Below are 12,508 nucleotides of genomic sequence, written 5' to 3' on the forward strand. Positions count from 1 at the left end.
AATAAACAAAACACATCTGCGCAGGAACATTTGGCGACGAAACACGCCGTTCACGCCTTCCGCGTTTTCCTCTACACATGCTTTTTTTAAAATCAAATCATCAAATCATATGTTGAGCTTTGTCGTTCTCCCAATGTGCACACTTGGTTACTACATTTGGTGATTCTAGAGCGGTGAGTTTAATGCGACCTACTGCTACTCCTTGGAATGCATGGCTTATAAAGCTTCGTCGCTGTAAAAAAGCTAGGCATGGTTTGAAGAGCGTCATTACATTATTAATAGAACTTGAACCAACGTCTTTTTGCTATTCCGCTGAAACAAACTGAGCTGGTGCAAGGGTGTCGTCCTTGCTGGAAATAAAGCTTCAATATTCTTCATAACGCCGCGCATCGCTGATTGACCTGTATGCATCTCGTGTGAAACAACAAACTATAAACCACAAAATGTGCGGCAATAAAATGTGGTGCTGATCTTTCATTCCAGTTACACGCATCAGGGAGGCGAGAAAACCGGTTCCTGTCACTAGTAGAACACATTTTGCAGCCAATTCCTGGTTTTATAGCCATCGGGAGATTCCCGACACCTTGAAAGGGCTTGTATGTCGGTCGGGGACTTATCATGGGTATTCAGTCGGCACCTGGGAAGCAGCCGGCTGGGTTAGGTAGAGCAGCCATTCTATTTTGGGGCAGAAAACCCCATAGCTTCTCTAGAAAGATCTCGGCAACGCCACATTTAAGTCATCTAGCGTTGCTGTCACGGAAACATTCTTCTGTGGGTTGTTTCCCATTTACAATCGTTCAGACCATTGTAACGGTGCCGTCGTCTGCCGCGGAGCTTTATGTAAGGGATAGGAGGTAATCAGCCCTTCATGATTACCTACACAATGTCAGAAGGAATGCCAACGGGGGTACCTGGCACTGGTTCCAAGTCCGTCGTCTTTGCGGCGCTTTTACACGATGAACGTACAGAACGTCATCTACTGCAGTAGAACTGGGCAATTTATACCAACGATTTTCACCTATTTCTCACTGGCGTATGAGGCCGGGGAGGGGGGGGGGTGGTCACGCCCCCCTGTAACCTTGCTGCGAGGGGCCTATAGACTGATCTTCTCTGGCTGCCACGGGACGTGCTACCACGAGCTACTTGGTGTTGCGCACGGGGAAAACGAGGAAAGGTGAGGTTAGTACACCGACTGGGGAAACTCTCCTGGCTTAGTAACGGCTAGTAGGCCCGGACCGATCTCCTCTGCCGAGCGGCCACACCACGGCAATGCCAAAAGACTCTTGTTCCATTGAGCGAAAGAGTAGGCACAGAGGAGGACATAAGTACATGGCTCTCATAACCGCTCCCGTGGGAGCCTGGCGAACGTGGTTGGCTTGCCAACATGGAGTTCAGTTCACGTTCGCATACAAACTTCCGGTGTCCGGAGACCGTGAAAAGCAGGTGCTGCAAGTACCCGTGTATAGTGGAAAGCTTCACTGGTGATTCATGAGTACTTTGTGCGGGACAGTTGACCAAGGACGTTAGTACGCATCGGCCGCAGAGCTGGGGGTCGGGGGGGGGGACCCGGCCGTCGCCACTAAATAGGGTACTTCCTGTCTCCGACAGTTGGGGCCCAGTTATCGGACCCTATGGGTGAGCGTTAACCCGTGGCAGGGACCGCATATTTGGCAATTGGCACTGTCTGATGCCCTCGCTGAGCAATCAGTCTTGGAAGAGAGTCAGACAAAAGGATTGGAGCAAAATTGCTTCCCTCATTCCCATAACCCATCCCGATGTCCAAGTTCCCGTTCCCAGCAACGAACCCTATCCGGCTTTTTCCTAGGGGGGACAAGAGGGGTCCCCCCGGGCTCGTCCCCCTGGCGGTGGGTCGCAAGAAAGTCTTTCCCGTTAATTTCTCTCCACCTTCGTGTGGACAAAATTCTCTTTGCCGGTTGGCCTGTTCTTGTACTGTTGCAATTGGGTATAACCGGTTGTACTTCGTGTGGTACCGGGGAGCTATTGAAAGCTCCATTTACTCGATGGCTGCAGTGCCGGGCGATGCCCGGGTGGGCCAATAAACTGATTGGCATAACACATACCGAGTTAAATCATTTCTTGCAATAATTAGTTGCCTATGGATTCAAAAAAGATTAGTTATGTCAGTGCATGGGCTTCTACATAAAGTGTGCCACGGAAAACATTTTGTCACATATTTGCGGCAATTAACCTCCAAGGGCTCCCACGGGAGGCATGTGGTCGCTGTAGACTGTGCGAGGGGTCACTTAACAGAAGAAAAGTGAATGGAATTCCACAAAGTTGGAGGTATGATCCTAAAATATAACCCACCACCACGGCTCAGTTGCTGAAGCGTTGTGCTGCTGAGCACGAGGACTCGGGTTCAATTCCCGGCCGCTCCGGACGCTTTTCTGTTGGAGGCGAAAAGCAAAAAGCGTCCATTACACGAGATTTCGGCGCACGTAAAGATCCCCAGGTGGTCAAAATTAATCCGGAGCCATCCACTATGGCTTGCCTCATCGCCTGCGTTGCGTCGGCGCGTCAAGCCCTAAACTCAATCAATCAAATTCTAAATTCCTGTTCACATATCCACGTGTTGGTTTTCCACAAAACCCTGAAATTGGTTTCTGGGTAATTATATAGGTAGCACTTGGAAGCAAAAACCAATTAAATATATCAACGGCTGAATACTTGTTGAGGTGTAAGAAAACACGGAATACGCCCGAAATCCTAACTCGCCCATTACGTGGCTGTTTGTGGGAGACCTTGTAAAACAACTTTCGATAGCCGTATTTGTGTTGCAGACGACAAAAGCTGGCGTTTTCGCTCAACGGGAATTTTATCGTTATTGGATTTAGAGCCGACACCGACAGCCGCGGGGTCTGTATCAGTGAAACGGCTTCTAAAGTGAACATAAAACGGTGCGTTCTTCGGCACCTGAATCCGCATAGGCGCGCACACACAGTGCGAGGGACGAAGCGCCCGCCGTTCAACTTCCGGGGACGCGTTCCATAATCACTGCTCCAAAAACAAAAAAACGAAAAGCGGCTAACCATTCGCACAGAAAGACTGAGGCACCTCTACAGCGGCCGCAGTTCAGCTTCCGACGGCAGTGACAACTTCCGGCTACTCTCATCAGCTGTACGCGCCTGTAAACTGCAGAAGTAGGACAGCGGGAGAATGTAGTCCAACGAAAGAGGAGCAAACATTACTCGCAATGCGAAATTTGAGGGAGCGTTAGGTGGCGTTGGACTGGACAGTAAAGTTTTTGCATTCACATGCTTGTACTCGTAGCAATCGGTTATGTGTGCTCGGATTTGTTGTTCGTTTCAAAATGCTCGCATATATTTATTTCATGATGTTTCTGCGCGCGTAATATTAGGAATTCTACAAAGTTCACATCACGGTATTTATTCTTCTTAATTAAAAAAGAGAATGGAGGCAGTGCCTACCGGCAGAAGGGGACTGCGTTTTATTAGAGGGTGAGGAAAAAACAAAACGGCGCGATGGAGAAGCGACTGGCATGTCACAAATGCATGTTCTAGAAAGAAAACCTTCTCTGTGCTGCGTCACCACTTGAAGGCCTTGTGCAACAAGTTCTAATACCAAGGGCGAAAAACCCCACGGTACGTCAACATGTGGGAACATATTTAGCCCTTTCTAGCCCCGACCTTGGAAAAGATAAGCACAGTGAGAGTTGGTCTTTGAAAGTGCTTATCAGTTCGTCCTATACGCGAACAATGGGCATGACCATAGCCTTATCAGCCCTGCAGGATCGAATATAGCAAATATATTGCAGGGGTGCTATGCCCAAAGGACAGTGCGAAAGTCAGCCACACTGACACTCGCGCCAATGCGACTCAGTCCTTATCAATGTCATCAGTGCTTGCCTCCCTTCCCAGTTTTTCTCGTCATTTGTGAAGCATTTTGATGGGAAGGTGATGGAAGTACCGGTTTTGTCAAGTCGAAAACCAATAGGCACTCTTTTATTGTGAAAATATTGTTGAGTGGAACAACTTGAACCCATATGTATTTGCTATCAACAACATGGTTGAAGTTTTACAAAAAAATTGAAATCATTCTTTGTGTAAACTTTTCATTGTATTCCTACCCTGTAACAGCCAGGAAGCGCTCGTGATGTTGAAAATAAATAAATTTATTTGAAGCATTTTCCCCAGTTTTGTAACAACGGAGCTATCTACGCCCGTGTTATTTTGAATTGATTTTATGGGGTTATTTACTTCTTCCAAGGTACACCTTCCGCATCTGAGGCCTTCTCATTGTTTCCATTGAAAACTTTATGCATAAAGAAAAGAAGGTCTCTTGTTATCAATGACTCAATAAATCATGTAGATCAAAAGACGGTTCTCTTCTCTTCACAAAGTCCTAAGCATTTTAACTGGAAGTGTTCATCGGCTGTCGCTTCTGTGTAGCTGAAGGAGGCCTCTCCAAGACACCCATCTACAGCTAGAAAAGACTTACCGGGTGCTGTTCATACGTAATGCCCAAATTACATCGACGGCGAAGGGACATCTTCATAGCTGCACCCGACTGATGTTTGTCAATTTATGGGAATTGGAAGGTGCGTCCATATGCCACGCAGTGGCTTGAAAGGTGAGGATAACTAACTCTACAAGGGGAAAAATTGTTGCCTAAATAAAATACGCGATCGCCAGGATGATGATCATTGAGCTGTTCTTGGCTTTAGGAATATTTTCTCAATTGCGCGACATTTAAACTTTATACTGATCGGCTTATTACACACATCAAATGACTACCCGGTCACACAATCCAGTAATACTTCGTAGTTACGTGCGGAGTAGAACAATGCATGTGAAATGCATACAGTGCGGGGTAGTGCATGCGCTGTTGGTTTCATGGACGAAGGTCAGCGGCTTCCGCACGAAGATTGTTCGCGCTATGTTGCCAGCCATTTGAAAACCAGTGGTTGCCAGAATTGCAACTAACGAAAGCGCAACTTCGACACCAAACTCTTAACTTTTTAGAGCAAAGCTTTCTAACTCTACCAGCCAACGGTTCTTTCGTGGCATGCGGCACAACAAACTACCAACGCGGGGGGGCGGCGGCTGGGGGAGGGAGGGGGGTGGATGGTTTCACTCGCGGAGCACACTAGAGATGGCGCAGTGTATTTACCCAGCGTTCCCCGGCGGAGGTGCCTGCTCCCCGCCGGCGGCGGGGACGTCGGCGGTAAGGCTTTCTCGTCTTCTTTAGCGACGGTTGTTTTGGGCCTATTTTGGTGCACCTTCGCGTCCATTCCGCGGTGAATTCACAAGGCTTGATTAACTTGCTCGACAGCACCTCTAGTGTAATCCGCACCCGATGGAATTAAATGGTCGCACGGCAAACAAACGTTAAGGATTGGTTTGCAGGGTGGAAAAACAGAATGCACAAACCACATACAGACATCTGGCCGCTAGAGAAACGCTACCTTTTGCGCACCGCTTGCCAATAATGGGACTCCGTTTTCTAAATTGGTGATTACCTATTCGGTTGTCTTTTAAGAGGTATTACAAACGGCGAAAGTAGCACCTGGTTCTGATAAATAGCGCTTATAAACGCTCCCTCAGCTTTCTCGCAGTTCTCAATCTTACTAAACTAAATGGGAATCACTAAGCTCACATGCCGAATTGTTTCGGTGTCTGCGCTTGTGTCGCGCGGGGGTTTAGCTCTTAGATAGCACAGCACGATGGCTGGCTAGGTTCCTCTACTCATTCTTCGAAAGGCACTCCTCTCCGTTTTCTTTCTCCCGTCTGGCGGCCGGGCTACAACGACGGCATCCGGCGCTCCGACGCTACTCCTGCGTTAGGGACGCCGGCCCCGCGAATTCCAGGTAACGGCTGGCGGAATCTCTGGTTTCACTCTTTGTAGAGCCACGTGTGTGAATTCAAGTGACGTAGCATGGGCAATTATTTTGGGTGTCGTTTAAAGCTTTGCTTTCCAACCATTTTCGTATTTTTTTGCGGCGTTTCCTTTGTATTACGGGCCATCATTTCAACTTAAAGACGCTGAAAAATTCGATTGCATGATTGGTTTTTCTTGGAGGGCGGTGTTGTATTTCATTTGCTTCGGACTAGCTGAAACGGCCTCAATGACGAATGTAGCAAAAGTAATAAAGGCCGACCTCGCAGAGATTTTCCTGTGAGGTTTATTTAAAATTCCCACATTATTTGGAGGTTTAGGAAATGTGCTACGCACGGAGCCGAAGCTCTAAAATGTTCCTCCGCGCATATGCAATTAAAGGAGCCCTGAAGGAGGTTCTGCCGACGCCTGGGTCTTCTCATTTTCAAATAATGCAATGTTGTAGTAACCACCTACCTCAAGATTTTGTTATAGCGATGAGTATTTGTGAAGATACTCCAAATCAAAACGTTGAATTTTCACCCACGCCGCGATTCTTTATCGTTTCGTCCACCTCCTCGCACCGCGCGCGGAGGACTGCCCATGATGCCTCGCTTTTCGGTGACGTCTACACGAACATCCGTCTGCGGGCGTAGTAGGCTGCTGCGATGTTGTGCGCTGCAGTACAGTGCCTAGATTAGCCGCAGCATCGCTTTGGGACGGGGCCGTCTGAATTTCTGGGTTACGTGTTGCGCTGTTTTTTTAAATAGGGTTGCCTTTCTTGAGATACTTCAACGCAGAAATGTTGGTCTGTCTGTCTGTCTGTCTGTCTGTCTGTCTGTCTGTCTGTCTGTCTGTCTGTCTGTCTGTCTGTCTGTCTGTCTGTCTGTCACTCAAATCAGCCGTCGGGCCAAAGTTAAAGAAGATGCTGAAGAAGTTGATTATACACGCACAGTCATTTCAAAGTTCAACGTTCGCGAATCTCAATGTTTGCGGAGTGCACATAGCTGTGGAAGGGATGGCGCCACATGCACAATTTTCCATCCTTCAGCGACTATGGCAGTGGTGATCAAGTGCCAAGTCTAGATGAGAAGACATGCCTTCAAAATACACGCAAAATACCGAGGACACGACAATGCGGCACAGGAGTGCCGGCGTCTCAAGCCCGTCGTCTCAAGCGTGTTCAGGAAACGTCATAGCAACGTACTGAGTGGCTAGCGCGAGACCGCGATGCGAGGCGCACCCAGAGGCAGCATGAAACACACCTTGCGCGAATAGTCAGTTTCCCGACTACTCGACGACAATGCGGTAAACATGAAATCTCCATAAACAAACCGAAATTGCGCTCATGGCAGGACGGAAATGGTAGAGGAAGAGCATCACGGGTGGGCGGTGGAGAGACGAGGACTGATGCAGCAGGTGCGGCAGAATATCGTATTTTGACGACAGTTGCAGCGAAACAGGCAGATACGCTGCCAATTTTTTTGTTATCAATTTGCTTGTGAATCCTGCACTCCGCTCACGTCTGGAAAAACTGACGGAAGAAATGGCGCGGCACTGTTACGCTTTCCCACCACGCCAAAAGATCGGGCGAAACGAAAACGACGCTGTCACCGAGCGTACCCGGTGACGACTTGTGGTGGCCGTGCGAGTGTAAAATATGTGAGCTAATGACTAAAGAATCGCCTCAACATTTCTTAGAGTGAGCACACAGAGGCGTTCCTAAGCGACCGCGGTTCATATATTGCTAATTTGGCTGCTCGTTCGCGCCAATGTCGAGTTTGGCAGTGTTGTGGTGACACCATACCTGCGCGTGCACAGGAAGTATTCTATTTAGTTATTCCAACCGGTTCTAAACAATTATTCCAACCGGTTCTAAACAAATATAACCGCAACCAAATAAGCTCAGGCGAGAAATTTTACGACGAGTCTGTAGTAACGGCAGGTCAAGACTGCACTTCATTGTAGTTATACTGGCTGTACGGTTATAATTGCAAAGAATGAAGCGTGCAGAGTTATTCTGGACCATTTCAAGACGGTAGGTTAGTTTATCGTGACTGGGGTCTCATACTGATGAAGCATATTGTAATTTAGAGCGCACTAATGTTTTATACAGTAGTAGTTTTAATGAAGATGGTGCGTTATGGAAGTTCCTACGCAAGTAGCCCAGCATTCTGTTAGCGTTATTACCAACATATTCCACGTGAGCATCCCACGCTAGGTTAAAAGTAATATGGACACCTAAGTATTTGGAAGAGTCAACGGATTGCAAGGATACGTTATTGAGGTAGTAAACATCGAGTTACGTTAATCCTAGAAACATGCATGACTTTACATTTATTTGTATTCAGTTCCATTAGCCAGGTATTACACGAGTTATTAATAGCAGAGAGGTCAGACTGAAGTATTGGACTATCATTTTCACAAGGTTATTTCCCGAAATATAACACAGTCATCTGCGAAAAGGTGTAAATTAGAAGTCACGGCATTTATTCCTTATTACCCAATAAACCTTCCGCAGCTCTTCTCCGACTCTTGACTGATGTTCATTTTCTACAAGCGTTGCTATTCGCACACTATAATGCAGTTTGCAACTGCGGAAAACGATCTGTCGCCAAAGCGAACAGCCTAAGCGTCGTAAGTCAAAATACGGACCGCATTAGCGGTAGTGTTTAGTTGTATGAACATGATGGACATTCCTACGTTTATCACGCTTTAGGAACTGACAGAACCGAGCCGCATTCATTACCGCACGAATTTAATATTGTCTGCCCGCTGTTTCCACTTTACGATCGATTCCTGACGACCGGTCGGCCGATCGGTATTGTCGCCGTCTTCGGTCAGTGAGCCGTCACACCACGCTCACTTTCGATTACCCGGTGTGTCCGTGTCGGCGTCGTGTGACAATGCGGTCAGCCATTTCGGAAGTCGGAGTCGCCTAGCCAAGGCAGCTTAACCTGTAGCGGGGTAATTGAGTAAAAAAAAGACATCCCCCTCGCGAGGGGCACGATCAAATGCACAGCATTTCCGAGGGGGTGCGCCGGCAAGTCGTATTTCTTGATCGCGGGACCCGTGTCGCCATCTTTTGGAGGCGCGGGACAACTTGTGGCGCTTTCGAAACAAACGAGAAATGAGTGAAGGATATAAGGCGCGTTCGGTGCATCGAAATCTGTGTCGGTTTCGTGGCTCGGTCGGTAGGGCGCCGGGCACATTGCGTTCCGGAACGCCCGCGGCGTCATGGGTTCGAGACCGGGCGCCGGAAACTGTTATTTCTTCCTGGCTGCGGACTACGACAAGGCGCGCCTGCGGACTACGACAAGACGCGCATGCGGACTACGACAAGGCGCGCATGCGGACTACGACAAGGCACTCCAACGCCGCGTGACATTGTGAGTTACTAAAATGCTATGCATTTAAAACCGCCCAAGGGTGTCATGGTAATGGACTTTTAAGTGTGCGTAGCGCATTCAGTGTTCCCTCCCTCTTCCCCCCCCCCCCTTACCCACTACTTTCCGGGAAACTTCTATGCGAGCCTGGGTTTATGAACTAGACAAGTACACCGTAACCGATATTACGGGTGGTTTTGGAAGAGTATAGTGTGAGGTTTGGGGCGACGCCTGCTCCTTGTACGACCCTGCATTTGATTGCACAAAACATATATTTTACCCTCAGTTTTTCTCTTGTTGGCCTCGAAGCGGAATTTCCTGACCATCCGCACCACCAACCCAGCCACAGCGGAAGAGGCGGCGGTAGCATTAGCGCTAACGGAAAAGCCGAACCCTTCCACAATCATCACCGATCCTAAAACGGCAGTTCAAAATTTCGCCTCCGGCTTTATTTCACCCCAGGCACTCAAAAGTCTCCAACAAGCACCCCCAACGTCCCCCGTAGAAACCATCTGGGCTCCGCCGCATGCTGGCATGGAGGAGAATGAAGTTGCCCACAGTATGGCTCGAGAACTCACTATCCGAGCCGTGCCCAGCTCGTTCCCCTACGATGTCGCCAGATCCGCTGGAGACCGGATGATCACCTACAATGAAATTACCACCCACTACCGCCTCTCTCACCGCGTATATCCCCCGGCACACACACAACTCACCATCCAGCAAGAACATACATGCCGTCTTTTACTGACAAACACATATCCCAATCCCGCTAAATTACACTTAATTCAGCCAGCGCTATACCTTTCACCTGACTGCACTGCCTGCCAGTCCCTCGGCACACTTCAGCGCCTTATGTAGGGATGCCCGAGAGATTCCTATCCAAAAATAACCTCATGTGAGCAGTGGGAGGAGGCGTTGCGCTGCCCAGACCACGAGGCTCAAGCTTCACTGGTCGCCCGGGCGGCTGCGGTCGCCGCCAAAACGGCGGCCACCATCGTCAACTAACTCTGATCCCAAATAAATGTGTTTTTTCTTCTTCTTCTTCCCTATAACGACTCTTAGTTCATTTTTTACGTCCTCAGTGCAGCCAGTTGCGATATGTGGAGGGTTTGTTTGCCGGCAGCGGCCCTACATACACCTCCTGCCTCCCTCCCTCCCTCCCTCCTTCCTTTCCCAAGCCCATCTGTTGTCTTGTTTAAGTGGAGGGAAGCAAACTATGTTTACTCTCAGATGTTCCAATGTCGCAAAGCACACCCATCAGGATTTTTTCCTCTGAAAGCACAATTGCATTTTTGTATATCCGTAGTAGGAGTATAAAATGAATAAATTGTGCCAATGCCTTAAACGATGCAATCCCATTTGATATGGTAGTTGTACAGTTCAACCTGAAAGTTTTGTTTTCGATTCGCGAACACGATACGCAAACCATGCCACTTAAACAACCGCCCCCCGAAAAAGAACACACTGCCGAGATTTAAATCCGTGACGTTTTTCGAGTGAGTGGGAGGCATTACCCATGCAGTGCGCCGCAACACACTGGGCGGTTGCACCAAAATAATCTGTATATAACAAGATCGAGACCCACTATTTGTGTCACATCAATGTTTTTTTGTTTATTTTAAGCATACCTGGCAGGTTAACTCAGCGTTTCTTGAATAACAGTCGCGAAGTAAGGCTCCTTTACGACCCCGACCCCACATAGCTGATCTCCAGCAAGAGCCCTGTTTCGGCTGCGACTGCGATTTCGCCCAGCGGGAATAGTGCTCGCCGTGCCTCTGGTTTACGCTTTACGCTGCATACTTTTTCGCGGACATTTATTTATTTATTTATTTATTTATTTATTTATTTATTTATTTATTTATTTATTTATTTATTTATTTATTTATTTATTTACCCTCAGGGCCGGAAGGCATTACAGAGGGGAGTGGTTACAATCTACAATACAAACGCAACTAAAGCAATCAGTTTGTTATGTAAAGATTAATTCACCTTATTATAGAATGTTAGGAAGGGCATCGTGAAAAAAAATGCTTATCAGTAATCGATACAACTTCTGCAGGAAGGTGGTTCCAGTCTCGTGATGTACGGGGTATAAATGATTGCGCGAACGTTCTCGTAAGACATGAATTGAGACCTACTTTGTGAGCGTGATCAATTCGATGGGAAAGGTACGACAGAGAGGGAACTAATTTTGTCCTAGCTCATTATGATGGTATAGTTTGTGAAATAAGCTCAGGCGAGAAATTTTACGACGAGTCTGTAGTAACGGCAGGTCAAGACTGCACTTCATTGTAGTTATACTGGCTGTACGGTTATAATTGCAAAGAATGAAGCGTGCAGAGTTATTCTGGACCATTTCAAGACGGTAGGTTAGTTTATCGTGACTGGGGTCTCATACTGATGAAGCATATTGTAATTTAGAGCGCACTAATGTTTTATACAGTAGTAGTTTTAATGAAGATGGTGCGTTATGGAAGTTCCTACGCAAGTAGCCCAGCATTCTGTTAGCGTTATTACCAACATATTCCACGTGAGCATCCCACGCTAGGTTAAAAGTAATATGGACACCTAAGTATTTGGAAGAGTCAACGGATTGCAAGGATACGTTATTGAGGTAGTAAACATCGAGTTACGTTAATCCTAGAAACATGCATGACTTTACATTTATTTGTATTCAGTTCCATTAGCCAGGTATTACACGAGTTATTAATAGCAGAGAGGTCAGACTGAAGTATTGGACTATCATTTTCACAAGGTTATTTCCCGAAATATAACACAGTCATCTGCGAAAAGGTGTAAATTAGAAGTCACGGCATTTATTCCTTATTACCCAATAAACCTTCCGCAGCTCTTCTCCGACTCTTGACTGATGTTCATTTTCTACAAGCGTTGCTATTCGCACACTATAATGCAGTTTGCAACTGCGGAAAACGATCTGTCGCCAAAGCGAACAGCCTAAGCGTCGTAAGTCAAAATACGGACCGCATTAGCGGTAGTGTTTAGTTGTATGAACATGATGGACATTCCTACGTTTATCACGCTTTAGGAACTGACAGAACCGAGCCGCATTCATTACCGCACGAATTTAATATTGTCTGCCCGCTGTTTCCACTTTACGATCGATTCCTGACGACCGGTCGGCCGATCGGTATTGTCGCCGTCTTCGGTCAGTGAGCCGTCACACCACGCTCACTTTCGATTACCCGGTGTGTCCGTGTCGGCGTCGTGTGACAATGCGGTCAGCCATTTCGGAAGTCGGAGTCGCC

The sequence above is a fragment of the Haemaphysalis longicornis genome, unplaced genomic scaffold (genome assembly GCF_048455015.1).
Source record: "Haemaphysalis longicornis isolate Haplotype H1 unplaced genomic scaffold, Haemaphysalis longicornis Haplotype H1 scaffold_7, whole genome shotgun sequence".
Classification (NCBI taxonomy): domain Eukaryota; kingdom Metazoa; phylum Arthropoda; class Arachnida; order Ixodida; family Ixodidae; genus Haemaphysalis; species Haemaphysalis longicornis.